General features: G+C 31.1%; 1 protein-coding gene and 1 long non-coding RNA gene across 2 annotated transcripts in view; one reads left to right on the top strand and one right to left on the bottom strand.

The window, feature by feature from the left end:
• Window positions 1-14,556, top strand: part of LOC142331406 (uncharacterized) — a 58,180-nt gene extending 43,624 nt beyond the window's left edge. Inside the window, exon 3 of the long non-coding RNA XR_012757989.1 lies at window positions 14,433-14,556. This is a non-coding gene — a long non-coding RNA (uncharacterized LOC142331406). The remainder of the gene's footprint in view (window positions 1-14,432) is intronic.
• Window positions 1-14,740, bottom strand: part of LOC142331404 (neuropeptide F receptor-like) — a 331,062-nt gene that overhangs the window by 109,248 nt on the left and 207,074 nt on the right. The gene's annotated exons all lie outside the window — the stretch shown is intronic.

Here is a 14,740-nt window from a genome sequence, read left to right as displayed (position 1 = left end):
TAGTCTGGCTCTCAACAGATACCTCTCCGATATGGTTGCACCTTCGGTCCAGCTACTCTGTATCCCTGAGCACTCAAGCCCCCTCACCAACGGCAAGGTCTCATGATTCATAGAGGAGGTCGAGTTCGTTAACGGCCAAAATCGGACGATGGGAATGGGAATGGGGGGGGGGGCTTTTACGAAAGAACAAAATATCACTATAACTTTCTTATTAAGTAACATATTGAATCTTATTTAAAGTTCCTACTATTTTTTGGATAAAGGCTTAAAACTTCTTTCAGTAAAATTTTTTGATATCACCAACCATTGGCCCAAGTGGTGGAAAAAATGGGGTTTTGAAGACAAAAACATCATACCTCCCTTAATAGGTACAGTATCGAATCAGTTTAAAGTGGTCGTTAGCCCTCTAAGTTTCTGACCTTTGTCAGAAACAATTTTGGATATGACCAACCGTTACGGCAAGGGATAACCAAACCTTTGCTGGAATTCTGAGGAGGTGGGCTTGTCGAACGCTAAACATGTGAAACTTTTTTCTCATCAACCATTGTCGTACTGAATAAATTTGAAATTTTTCTTAATTTTAAGGTAGAAATATTGTTTATTCCCTACTTGCACCGGGAAATCTACCTCCGCCTTCCGACGTACCGAAAGGGTAACTCAAATGTAAAGTTTAAAATAAGTATATTTTTATCAAATGTCAAAAAAATTAGTTGAAAACTTTGGCCAAATACAATATATTTTATATTTTTCACTCCTACCTTACGCTCGATAATTGTCTCTCCGTCGTTTTTATTATGTCTTACTTTTTTTTATTGTTATTTCTATTGTAAGCAAGCTGGTTTTTAGCCAGGGCACATATTACAGTACATTTTTGGTTTTGTATTTTTAGTTGCTAATGCAAATTTTTAATCACAAATAAAATCAAAAGAAGAAAATAATGTAGAGTAACTTTTAAAAATTAAAACCGATTTAAAAAACAACACTAAAAGTTTAAAAATAATATTTCAGTTCTTTATGTCTCGACGTATTGAAATTTTGCCAAACTTCGACTTGTAAAAATCAAAATTTAAGAACTGAAATATAACAAGTTGTTTTTCAACAATTTCGAATTGTGTTTAATTTTTTACACTTCTTCTAAAAAAAAATCTTTCACACCTATTTATATGTTACACATTTTTTTTGCCGACCTCCTTTGCTCTGTAGGTAGCATCTAAACACTGCGAGCGGAAATCCTGGGTTCGAAACCTGGTCCTGCATGACATTTTTTTATACGCTGTCAGTTTATACCGGGCTAATGCATAGCATAGCAGTTTTGATTCCCGTTCCTTCATAAAAGAATTTCTTTTTGTCGAAAAATTTTCCAATTTTTTCAATTAAAATGATTTTTAAGATTATTTTCTAATGTATTTTAAATGATAAATCAATTTTCAGGTAATTTTTTGTTTATTATTTATGAATTGATTCCCAAGAAAATCGGGCATGAGATATTTGTTATTGTTAAAGATGTCTATGACTTTTTTGGGAGTGAACAGTGTTTCACGTTTGGACCGGAACTAGTTATAGAGACATATTTTTAAAGGAAGTACCGTTTGGAAATTCCGTACAATGCGCATTGTGTACCCGTATCTGTTGGCAAGCCACAGACGCCATTACGAAAATATTCGACTGCGTTTACGTTTGTTTGTGAGTATTTAAAATGCCTCCGCTGAAGGAGAATCCCGTCGACTGTGAAATACGTGGTGCGGTTGGTTAGTGTTAAAGGCGTGAAAGCGGCTAAAATTCATCGTCGGGTCAGTGAAGTGTATGGAGAACACATACATAACAGCGATACATAAGTACGAAAATGGGGTAGTACTTTTAAAGATTGCAGCCAGATTTGGTGCAGAAAGTTGACGAAAAAGTGAGAGAGAACGCTTTACGATTTCTTCGGTATCTCAAGAGTTTCAAGAAGTGTAGGAAAGTAGATTAAAATTCAGGCTTTCACGTAAAAATAAAATTGTTAAAAATAGTGTACTTGTTTTTTTTTTTTTTAATTTTAAAACTACTTAAAAAACATGCCTTGTCATCTATATACAGTTATTTATTATTTGGCACAGTTTTCTTAATTTATATAAGAACTGAAATAAATCTCTTTTTTTGAAATCTGTTTTATTACTATTTTTAAAGTTTATTATATTTTATATTTCTTAGTCTTTTTTTATTTAGAATATTGACAGATCTACAAAAAACGATGCACTTGTAATATAAGTTTGTTTTTAAGAAAGCAAACTCGTAAAACCTTATCCTGATAAAAATAAGAAAAGGACCGATGTATATTGCTACCGTGTGTGAAGTAAGGCTCTCTGAAATTCGGGATTTTTTTGATTCTTTTAAATTAAGTTTTTTCAAATAACCATCTTGAACTTTGGTGTGAAAATACTTTTAAATATCAGAATGACGACACGTTAAATATAATTATATTATCATACTACTTTACAATGATAAATATAAAAATAAATCATACGATGTAATTTTTTTTTTTTTTTTTTTTGTCTTCAGTCATTTGACTGGTTTGATGCAGCTCTCCAAGATTCCCTATCTAGTGCTAGTTGTTTCATTTCAGTATACCCTCTACATCCTACATCCCCAACAATTTGTTTTACATACTCCAAACGTGGCCTGCCTACACAACTTTTTCCTTCTACCTGTCCTTCCAATATTAAAGCGACTATTCCAAGATGCCTTAGTATGTGGCCTATAAGTCTGTCTCTTCTTTTAACTATATTTTTCCAAATGCTTCTTTCTTCATCTATTTGCCGCAATACTTCTTCATTTGTGTCACTTTATCCACCCGTCTGATTTTTAACATTCTCCTATAGCACCGCATTTCAAAAGCTTCTAATCTTTTCTTCTCAGATACTCCGATCGTCCAAGTTTCACTTCCATATAAAGCGACACTCCAAACATACACTTTCAAAAATCTTTTCCTGACATTTAAATTCATTTTTGATGTAAACAAATTATATTTCTTACTGAAGGCTCGTTTAGCTTGTGCTATTCGGCATTTTATATCGCTCCTGCTTCGTCCATCTTTAGTAATTTTACTTCCCAAATAACAAAATTCTTCTACCTCCATAATCTTTTCTCCTCCTATTTTCACATTCAGTGGTCCATCTTTGTTATTTCTACTACATTTCATTACTTTTGTTTTGTTCTTGTTTATTTTCATGCGATAGTTTTTGCGTAGGACTTCATCTATGAATGTACTTCATCTACGATGTAATATTATTTTAAATAATCTTCCACGTAAGTTGATTGAGAAAATATGTTATTGCATCACAACATGGTATTCCTCTAGAAAGTTACAAGAGAAATCAACAAATTTTGTAAGTACCTAGTAAGGGCTGAACATAAAAAAAAAGTTGAATCGCGTAAAATTTTTTGAAGTTTATTAAAACAATATGAAATATTTTTTAACATGTATGATATAAAATATTTAATTTTGTTTTCTTTTTATTATTACTTTACTGGCTATAACGATGTATGCTGTTGTAGCACCTACAAAGGGAAAGTGTATAATTCTGGAAAAAAAACAAAAAAAAATTTTTTTTTAAGTTTTGTGTCTGAAGGGAACATTTTATTAACATTTAAGAAAAAAAAAATTGTAAATAATTTGCGAAAAAGAATTTTTATTCAAATGCTCCGAAGTCCAGAAAGAAAAAATTGTTTGTCATACAGATGTGTATATACATAGATGTGATGTATATTGGCCTGTATTTAGTCTTACAATTCTAAACTTCACTGCCAGATTTTCTTCAAATTTGGTTGACAGATAGTACCTTCGGAGAAAAGAATGTAGTAAAGTTTTACAAATTGAAAAATTGTTAGCAAAAATTTGAAATTTCTTACAAAAATTCTTTTTAAATTTTCACCATACCCCAAAAATGACTATATTATATATATTTTTTTAACTATATCTTCCTTAACAAAAGGAAGTTAATGGGTGTTTTTCTGCATAAATATTTCCTACATCAATAGACTTTCAAACCATTGTAAAATGTTTTTTGCCCCATCACACTTCAGTAGTCTGTGGTAACAGAAAATATATTTTAATTTAAAAAAAAAATGTATTTTATATTTAAATCCGTATCTCAAGTTACCTACTGCATTTAAAATGTATATATATATATTAATTTTTTGTTAGCCCTAACTGTTTAGTATTTCTTGAAAAAAAAAAAAATTAGCCAAAACTTTTCATCCCCTTTCTAAGAATTACAACATTGTTTATTTACAAATACGGTTACCCATGACGGAACGGATACTGTATATGTGTTGGGAGTAAGAGTATGTGTGTGTGTGTGTGTGTGTGTGTGTGTGTGTGTGTGTGTGTGTTTGTGTCCATTTTCCTCAAAAACGTCTGGAGTGATTTGTATGTGGTTTTATCACCTCAGAGTAGATTCTTAGATTAACCCACCGGGTTGGTCTAGTAGTGAAAACATCTTCCCAAATCAGCCGATTTGGAAGTCGAGAGTTCTAAGGTTCAAATACTAATAAAAACAGTTACTTTTATACGGATTTGATTATTAGATTGTGGATACCGGTGTTCTTTGGTGGTTGGGTTTCAATTAACCACACATCTCAGGAACGGTCGAACTGAGACTGTACAAGATTACACTTCATTTACACTCATACACATCTTCCTCATTCATCCTCTGAAGTAATACCTGAACGGTAATTCCCGGAGACTAAACAGAAAAAATAAGCTTCTTAGATTAGTTTACGGTTATAGGCCACCAGGGGGCGCTGTAGTAAATGTGTTTTTCTAAAACGACTCGGCCGATTTTGGCTAGTAAGGCTACATTATTGTGTGGATATTAAATAATTTGCGTTGCTCAAGTATAAACTTCATCATCATCATCACCATCATCAGCCTATAAACCTCTCACTGTTGGTCACAGGTCTATTAACCTTTAAAAAGTAATAAATAAAGTAAAATTAGACATTTTAAAAACCCACGACGAAAAAATATTAAATACAGCTGTATATTTACCTTATAATCCTCTCTGACATTGTGATATTGTTTTTAAGACAATAAAATTTAAGATTTTGATTGACCGTCGTGCGTGACTGCATAGATAAACTGTAGTTATCATCGTAGTCACGCACGACGGTTAATTAAACTCTTAAATTTTATTGTCTTAAAAAAATGTAACATATGATTATAAAGTAAAAATGCAGTTACTTCATTATACATACAACTTTTTTTTAATTTTTTCGTTGTGGGTTTTTTAAAAATTTTTTATTTTAATTTTTTTTAAACAATTTAATTAATCTATTATCGCCACTTAAGGAATATTTTATAAAAATTAATTTTACCCGAATGCTTCCCCTTGATTACGGAAACCGTGAAAATGGAAAAAAGTTCTTTTCTCAATTTAAAATTTTTAATTCTCAAAATGTATTTCGTTAAATAATAGTCACTGAAATGTCTTTATTACAATTCCCTTTATGGGGAGCTCCCAAATTTTAAATAGTCGAAAATATATTTTTCGAAATTGTGTTGCTAATATACTATAATATTTTTAATTTAAAATACTTTAATCTTCAAATTACTAAATATTGCATTCGTAAAAGGAAAATAATATTTATAATTTTTATTTAAAATTATCTAAATTTTACTTAGCACCTTACTTTTATCGTATTATTAACATTTAAAAATTTTGTTGAATATGTCGGGAAACGTTTCAATCCTTTGTTTATTTTTTCTCATTCCATTCGGTTATAATGGTAACTTTAGATGTATGGATTATATATTTTTTTAAATAATTGTTATAACATAATTTTATATTTATTAATGTTCTTACATTAAGCGTTTATGTAATATGCTTTGAGAGAGGTATTTTCCTTTTTTTTATATGCAAGATAAAATTTTTCAGTAGATGATTTTATCTAAATTGACCTACACGGTAAAAATTTTAGACTTCAAATGTAAAGTTTTAAAAGTTATATATCTGTGTTTTATCAATATATTTTTAAAAGAAAACCTATGATTATTTCTAACGTTAATTTATTTTTTACGCTTATATATATTGTATATTGCATTTTTCAATGGAATTTATTGTCCAAAGGTGTACTCTTGAGTTCACATATTTGATCTCGTTTTTATTTCTGAAGCAACATCTTTTACCCTTAAGGCTATCGATATTTTGTTACTTTTCAAAAGCGATTAGGCATTCATACGGAAATATCTCTACAGTAAAATATTTTTCATTCACTGCATCTTTTCAATATAACAGATCGTACATGGATAGTAATTTTTAATATTTATTTCATTCTGTGTTCAGTTTGCAGCAAAATTCTCTAGGAAGTTTATATTTTCTGCTGTCTGAAGCGAATGTTTTTTTTTTTTTATTTATTAAAATTTTGTTACTTCAAATTATTGCATTATAAATGATGTGGAAGTGACTACTTTATGATTGTACAGTTTATAAATATTGTTTACGTTACATTATCCTATTGAATAGTTTAGTAAATTCAAAATAGCTCGAGTATACTTAAACTTTATCGAATGTACATAAATAATATCATTCAGTGAAAATCTAAAATTATTTATACGTTTATTAGGGGAAACATCTTTAAAAAAAACAGTAACAGTTTTCCACGAATGTGGAAAACGTTTCTTTAATCGAAGGTTTTTTATATTTTAAATGAAATTTATTAAATCGAATATGTGACTTGATCGACCATCTTTTACCATTTTTGAGGTAAAATCATATAATAGGGTTAATCCCGTCAATGTAGAACTTCTTTGTTTTCTGGAAGAAAAATTTATCATTTCAGTGATCTCTTTTGAAGCCGACTTTTTGGCTTAAGAGGGTTATATTTGGGTTCTGTAGAGAATTAAGAGAGTTCTGTAGAGACCGAAACAAATGGTTGTCTAACGGTGCAAGGTCAGGACTATACAATGCATGCGTAAAGACTTCTCGGCCAAGCTCTCGCAACTTTCAGCAGGTAAAGATGTGGCTTCATGGAAGACTACACTTTTCCTATTGATTAATTCTGTCTGCTTGACGTAATGGTTCCGGTTGTTGACAGTTGATCGGAAGGTAGCAGCTCATTTTTCCGGTTCAGACACGCGCGCGCGCACATCATCTCTATATTATTTGTTTCAGACCTGGCTTTGCCATCATTGGCGGAACTTTCGACCAAGATCTTTTCTGTAATCTATTTTTCTACGCCCGTAATAAGCCACTTCAATCATGGTTTGATTCGTTCTGTTTTAAAGACGAATTGTATACAGAAATTCGATCCAAAAAACCTTTCATTTTTAAATCACGTTCGATCCAATCGGCGAGTTTGTTTTTGTATCCAGCCATCTCCAAATAGTTTTAAACTGTTATGCGATATACGTTTAGTCGCTTGTTGATTATTACGACTGCTAATTTGGCTCTCTCGGTCAATTTTCTCATGATTTCATAGACTTTTCAATTATTGCCGGACTGGAGGTGCATCACTGTTATCAAATTTCCACATTGAAAACGCACGAACGAGTTCTGTGCCACGCGAATTGATACTGAAACATCTTCATAAACATCACAAATTTTGTTTGCAGTCTGAGTCGCATTTTTTACGGTTTTTTAAAAATAAAATCTCAAAATATATAATTTCTTCTTTATTTTCACTCATTTTCAAGTTGAAATAACTTTTAATAAATTAATCGATATATATGTAACCTTTCTAAAAATAACCCCTGATATATCCGTTTCAAAAGCTGCAAGTGTTGCCAAATTTGATTAATAATACCAGAGTTCTGTAATCCTAAAGCTATCTAGCGGGAGAATACGAGAAACTTTTTCCCCAACCCCAAGAGGTAACTTTTCTATGCGTCAAATGTAAAGTACAGCAGACCTTCCATGTAATTGTAATGAAATATAAATTCGTACTTTCTCTTTTACAAAAATAATTTAAAAAAAGCGAAATAAAGTTGTGTAATTAATCCTTTTTATTTCAAATACGCCGTAGGGTTTTTTACATATTAATGACTTAATTACGCAACATTTAGAGTACAACAGCGAATAATTCTAAAATGTATATGGAAAAATTCGTGAGTGATTTAATTGTTTTGATCAAATGACGTTTTTATCTCAAAAAATTTTGCTGTATTATCTCAAAAAGTATAATTGGAAAAAAACATCAGAATTCTTAGTTAAACATTATGGATTTCAGTTGACCCTGTTGACCAGATTACGTTTTTATCATTAAATTTGGAATGTAATTGATAAAAAATAATAAAATTTTATTGATATAATATTTTTATTAGCAGCCACAACCAAAAAAAAAAAAAAACAGAAAGTATCACAAACTATATCAAATTTTTAAGTCGGTTCTTTTTACTACCTTGTACGAAGTAAAGGAAATAATCCCAAAAAATAACGGTTTTCAGATTTCAACGGAAATATCCATTTTGACCATTCCTGAATTCATTATGAGTAGTTTCGTCGTGACGCCTGTATGTATGTATGTATGTACGTATATCGCATAACTCAAAAACGATTAGCTGTAAGATGTTGAAATTTTGGGTTTAGGACTGTTGTAACATCTACTTGTGTACTTTCCCTTTGGATTGTAATCGACTTAACCAAAAGTGTCCAGAAAAGCCCAAAATCTAAGACAATTTGGAGTTTGAACTTTTTCTTAACTGCAGTAATAAGCCCTCATTGAGAGCTTTTCAACCTTATATCATAAGCGGCGCTTATTTTCATTGATTACAGTTTTAGAGCAAAATAAAATTTTAATTAATGAAATATTTGGATCTTTCAAGAGGAAGGCACATCGATTCAAATCCGACTTCATCACCTTTTTTTTATTTAAATATATTGATTTATTAACAATTATTAACCTCCGATTGAAAAAAAAAAAATTACAATAAATAATTCAATAATAACAATAAAAAAATGAAAAACATCTAAAGTTAATAATGAAATTGAATTTATGTAATTTTCATTTTTAAAAAAAATGTAAATTAATAAAATGTAAATGTAATTTAATAGGCGTACAAGGAAGTCATGTGTTGTCCACACATCAGATTTTAAAAAAACAAAGAAGAAATTCCAATGTACGTATATATATATATATATATATATATCGTTGGATTTTCGGACTAAAAATATAATATTAAAAATTATTTATATTTTATGTATGGAACCCATTCAGGCTCATTGTTTTTCGGGGCTTAAAAATATATTTATTTGAGAAATTATTTATTAAGACAATGTTATTCAAAAACCCTAAAAAAAATTATAGTGTACTATAAAAGAAGATACGGGTACTGTGATGCTTTCTTGTGCAGTTGGATAAAAAATCAGGCCAAAGCTGGAATTTATAGCCAAATTTTAACTTTTTTGGTTAACAGGTTTTTGAGGTATCGGGCAACAACTGTTTAGAAATTATTTTCAATTATTCTGCAATCTTTAAATCCGATTAACTTAAAACTTGTTTTATATAACTTAATAAGTACTTTCACTGTATTAAAGCTCAATTTTCTACAACTATACAAAATGAAAAAACTTCAGAATGGCTAAAACTATCTCTTCCTTTTTTAATTTTATCATACTAGCTGTACCCGCCACGCTTCGCTGTGGCACATTGTGGTTGCATGGATGAGAAATGAGAAACAAAACAAAGCATACATTTCATAGAAGTTTAATTTTGCAATACTTGTGGATATACAATATTTTTTGTTTTTCCACTGTCTGCGTAGATATAAAAGCTATCTGGTTTGCCGACTCGGGAACACGCAACATACAGTTGCCCATGTGAGAAGCAATCCGCATCTAAATCTAAACCACACAATTCTAAAGATTGACCTTGAGCTTTATTGATTGTGACTGCAAATGCCAATCGAATTGGGAATTGCAATCTTTTAAATTAAAATGGTGTATCGGTTGAGATTATGGGTATTCGAGGAATGAGGACATCTCCACCTTTGAAAGGCCCCGTTAAAATCGTTGCTTCCACTTCGTTATTCATCGATTTCATAACTGCAAGTCGCGTGCCGTTGCAGAGTTTTGGCTGATTAATATTCCGCAACAGGATAATTGTCATTTTTTGATCGAACCTTTGTTAGAATCACTCTAATGAGGAATGTTTTCCCAGTTCCTCCTGGCGCATCCAAGAAGAAGGTCCCCCCAACTCCGTCATTTATCATTTGCATTAAGCGATCATAAATGCCTTTCTGTTCACGCGTTAATTTGGGAACGTTTGATTGGACATATGACTGAAGATCACCGATGTTGTAACTCTGTTCACGGCGTAAATCCACATCAAATGAAGCAATCGCAGCTCAGGTGGGTGTTGGCATTCCCGATTGACTAAGAACTATAGGTAAGCACTTGTCTTCAATATTTATCGATGCTTCGTTGTAAATGCCTTCTGTAAATTCTACGGTCATATTGGTATTTTCTAGGCGTACTCTATGCAAAATATCCTCAGCCATATGCGATCGATATCTTTCCCATAACTGTGTGGGAGATGAAGGGAAGCAAGCGGTCAATATAATTGCGAATAATGCGCGAATTTGGTTTGGATGTGCAGTGTTGCACGCGTCATTAATACATATATCCCACTGCTGGTCGTTTTCTAATAAATTCAGAGCTTGGTGAAAGGCGCAGCTCAATCACGACACGATCACACAAAAGAACCTCGATTAAAGTGAATATTTAATTCAGATTGTATAATAATCTGAATCAGATGCAAGTGGATACGTTTTTTTTTTTTTTTTGATAATAAACAATGTAATTGGGAACAGGTATGGGTCACATGTGACTGCGGTTGTCGTTAGCTAGAACATAGCAAAGAACGCTAAATGACCAAAAAACGATTGTTTTGTCATATATACGTAAAAAAATAAACTAACAAAGGATTTTTTGGTCATTATGTAGGGATATTATTTTCTGTGTGTTTGGTTATTTCGACTTTTTTTGTTTGCGTAGTTTTAAGTCTATCTGGGCTATAAGAAAGTTGGGTGTTTTAATTTATTTACTGTAAGTCATCCTTCCTTCTTGGTGGCCTTTCTTTTTTTTTGGTGTTTTTTTAAAAATAAAATACAGATGTTTTAGCTGTTAAATATAATTCAAAGAAATTTGTTACTTAATCAGTTGCGATTTTGTTTACATTGGCAACGGCCATACGGGCTCTTTGTGATTGGTCGTTGTGTTTGACAGCGGCCGTCTTGCATTGATTTGATTGGTTTTACTTTGTTTACATTTACAAATTAAAAATAGATAGATAGATTTATTAAAAATAGATGAAAACAATCTTTGATGCGGGTTATATATCGTGCTAAAATTTGAGCTCAATCGGTGCAGAACATTTTGAGTTTTTGAAGCGTACACAAACGAACTTAACATTTTTATATATATAGATTTAATGTTGTCAATGTCACATACATAAAAAGTTTTTTACTAAGATTCGAAAAATGTACATCTGTTGAACCAATCTGGATATTTTAATTAAAATATAAAATAACACAGTACGTTCATTTATAAAAATTTCTATAACTTATTTTGACTTTTTTGGACTGAGAGGTGTCTTGAAGCGTTAGCATTCTCAAAAAACTCATGTCCGAAATTTTGACCGATCGCTGTACTTTTTCTTTACAGCTATTCTGCTGGAGTATCAGTGGAGGTGTAGCAGGAATAGTAAAAATGATCGGTTTTATTTGTATTTTATAAATTTTTAATTTAATTATAATTTTATTAAAATTTGAACAATCCAGTGCTTCTCGCCAGTTCTAATTTTTAATTGTTACCCAAAAAGAAAAACCAACATTAACTATTCCGAAAATGTTATCTTCGAAAATATTTTATTTGATACATCATCTCCATAATATTTTATTCGATACATCATACTTTTGAAAATAATCGTTAGCGATATATAAGATTATAGATAAAAGAAAAAAGCTGACATCACAGTTGTAGGACTTTACCGTCACGCGGCTTTTTCCAGCCGTGCATAATTTAAATTAATTAAAAATATTTATAGTTTTATTTAAATATAATATTTTTTGTACAGCTGTATGTCAGTGCTACAGTAGCGCTCCTTCTGGTGACAGGGGGTACTATTGACTCAGTATACCGACTTAGCTATTAATTTAGAGAATTTTTTGGGGGTACGGGTGCGAGTTTGAAACTTTTTTCATATATTATTTTTTAATTGTTAAAATATGTCTCTAAGAAAAATGACCTTAATTAAACGAAATCTCAAAATACCGAGGGTTACCTTGCTCTACAGCCTCATCCCCTTGACCTTTTAAGTTGAAAATTTAATGTCATCAATTCCCCTTATACAGAAGTAATCTGACCAGGTTTGGTCAAAATCGGTCCAGTATTTCTGAAGATATAAGGTGTGAGCCACCGAACACATACACGTACATACGAACATTCGGAAAATTTCTATCCCGTCTTTTGGGTTCCTTAGTGTCAAAACATTAAGATTAGATGAAAACCGCTTATGCCTAAATCGGAACGATTACAATAGTTTACCTTCTACAGCTATATCGCTAGACGGGAAAGTAAAATCCCACCGGGTTGAAACTCGTGTAAATCTGTCGTGATTCTGAAGTAGAGAGGTCTCAGGTTCAAATCCTAATAAATGTAGTTGTTTTTATTCTGATTTGAATACTAGATCGTGGATACTAGTGTTTTTTAGTGGCTTTCCTTTCTTTTTCCTGTTTAGCCTCCGGTAACTACCGTTTAGATAATTCTTCAGAGGATGAATGAGGATGATATGTATGAGTGTAAATGAAGTCTAGTCTTGTACATTCTCAGTTCGACCGTTCCTTAGATGTGTGGTTAATTGAAACCCAACCGCTAAAGAACACCGGTATCCACGATCTAGTATTCAAATCCGTGTAAAAATAACTGGCTTTACTAGGACTTTGAACGGTGGAACGGTGGAATCAGCTGATTTGGGAAGACGCGTTCACCACTAGACCAACTCGGTGGGTTGTTTTTTAGTGGCTGGGTACCGTTAACCGTACGTCTGAGTTTATTCAAGACTACACATTTACCCCGTACAGTTACATTACTCTGATAAGTCGAATTTTAATTGTCGATTCGACTATGAATAAAAATATTTAAAAAAATAAAAGATTAAATAATTTTAGTTCATAGAAAACTAACTGAAATTATTTTCTCTGACTAGATCTTTTAATTTTACGTATATTCTTGTTACGTTTGGTAAACAAATTCAATTTAAAAAAAAAAAAAATTAAAGAATTAATAGATACACGTTTAAGTTATATATTTGTAATGTATTAATTAAATTTTAATGAGAACTTAAGATTAATACATTTAAATATACAGATTGTTGATAAATTATAGCAACCTTTTATAATTTTTCAACCTTTAAACTTAGAAAATGATATTTAACAAACGCCTTACCTCAAAAACGAACTATTTTTCGGAATGAGATCACTACTTCGGGTGTACTTTTGAAACTAGCTGTGAAAATAATTAAATGATTGCAATTTTGGTTAGGATTACTGTAGCTTGATTTTTGTACGTGGAATTTATTTTTCGATACCGTTTAAAATTATTTATGAAAACTCAACCTTTCCAATTGGAAGATTAAACAAACATTTTTGTATTTTTTATTAATCAACCATAAAACTTCGTCTAAGTCGTATAAGTAGTATTGATTGAGATGTCAATTCGAAAAAAACTAACTTTAAAAATATTGGTTGTAAAGAATCAATTACCGGGTAAAAAAATCTACATCAGAAACTATTTGGTTTTCTTCTTCCATTTCATATATGGCTTGATCTACTGTAATATTCTGTTTTTAAATTTGTTGTATTTAAGTCTTTAAGTTCACTCGGGCATTGTAAATATAAGATTATATATATAAGCTATTCATTGAAAAAGTGTTCAGACTAGGTGCTTGTTATTAAAAATTTATTTAAGAAAGACTTAAAAAGTTAAAAGGTTAATCAGGTCACACAGCTTATTTCGGATGCACTCGGTTCTTGTCGGCTGCACTCGGCTGCGTACAGTTCACACAGCTCCTTTCGGATGCACTCGGCTCCGTACACGCTACATAGTCGCCTCCGTACTACATACAGTCAGTCTTGTTTCAGCCTTCTATCAATCTTCTTGGACTCGACGTACAAATTATATACCGTTTAACAAAGTATTATCTATGGAATCATTAAAAGCATCTATATACACTTATACATAATCTTGTGTTATTCATTCAAATATTAAAGGATCATATATAAATACGAAGTGATAAATATCTATTTTTATTTATTATTTGAACCAGCGGTAAATGCATAGAGTAATTACCCTAACCAAGGTACTACATCTAGGTAGATATTTTTGCAACAAACTCACTTTAATTTAATATAAGTTAATTTTTTTAATTAAAGAAATAAACGAAATGAATTTTTCTAGGTGCTACCAAATAAGATGAAACAAAATAAAATGCGGCAGAAGTAACCTGGGTTCTTATTTATGTGCAACCAACAATACCAAGAAGTAAATGCGTTCCGATAAATTTTCAAAGATATTATGGAAATTTCGGTCTCTCCCTGTAAGTACAAACCATATATTCGGTAAGTAAAAAAAAATCTGATAAATTTTTATATTTAGTTAAATTTTAAAAAAAATGTTGCGACTAATTAAAATGTAACCGCATTACAATGTTGCACAAAACATTATATTATAATGACTTATTTTAAACTCCTAGTATATCTGCTTAT

This window comes from Lycorma delicatula, chromosome 10, assembly GCF_047948215.1.
Source record: "Lycorma delicatula isolate Av1 chromosome 10, ASM4794821v1, whole genome shotgun sequence".
Lineage (NCBI taxonomy): Eukaryota > Metazoa > Arthropoda > Insecta > Hemiptera > Fulgoridae > Lycorma > Lycorma delicatula.
Note: the sequence above shows the minus strand (reverse complement) of the source record. Positions and strands in the feature narration are given on the sequence as shown.